Consider the following 1,071-nt stretch of genomic DNA (forward strand, 5'->3'; position numbering starts at 1 on the left):
AGAAACATACAATTACTTTTTTTGAAACCACAAAAAGGTTTAAAAATTGGTCACTGGGTTACAACATTACATGAGGGAGGTAAAATTTATGTGTATGACTCTTTGCATCTCAACCATCTTGATGAGGATTGCATTAGCTTTTTAACAAAAATTTACCCAAAAACAATGGAAGCAGGTCATGTAAACATTAGTTTTGAGAAAACTGACCAGCAAATTGATAAAATCTCATGTGGCTTACATGCTATAGCTAATAGTGTAAGTCTTTTACGAAATATAAATCCCAGTAATATCGTTTATAATAAAAATGAAATGCGTAAACATTTATACAATATACTCACAACTGGAATAATTACTATGTTTCCTTTAATACAAAATAGCAATTATTGCACCAACTCAAATATTTGGGAAGACGAAGAATACAAAACTATGCAAAATTCTCAAAGTGACTCACGTAATGATTTTGTCTTAAATAAACTCGAAGACATTTTTGACGAAGAAAATAACGTACAAAATGAAGATGTTATGCTGTTAAATCTAAATCAAATTGAAGCTGAACAAACAAAAATTCAAATATTTGCGCCTGGGCAAGGAAAACGTCCTGTGTATGCTCACTCTCAAAAATATTTAGAGGAACTCTCATTTCCTAAAATTTACTGTGGTCATAAAATTGAAAATGAAAGTCTTTCATATGCGCAACGTGTAAAATCTGAATTAAGACGAAGAGATAGGAGATGTAGTACACCCATAAAAGTTCTGTACATGGCCAATCAAAAATTACAACGATCAATTTATAGTATTGCAAACACTTGTTTAAGAAAATCTAAAAATGTAAATAATTTAACTGCAGCTGATGTTGTTAGTGATGCAAAACTGAGTAAATTGATAGAACATGATGACGGTTATAGATTTATGAAAACAAATCAACTCACTCCCGCATACTGGGCAGAAAAACAAAATCTCTTAATGACGATGTTTAGACAATTAGGAAGGCCGGCAATATTTTTAACATTGACTTGTTCAGAAATATAATGGCCAGAATTAATTAAATTAATTGTGCAAAATGATCCAGTC

The sequence above is a fragment of the Phlebotomus papatasi genome, chromosome 4 (genome assembly GCF_024763615.1).
Source record: "Phlebotomus papatasi isolate M1 chromosome 4, Ppap_2.1, whole genome shotgun sequence".
Taxonomy (NCBI): Eukaryota; Metazoa; Arthropoda; class Insecta; order Diptera; family Psychodidae; genus Phlebotomus; species Phlebotomus papatasi.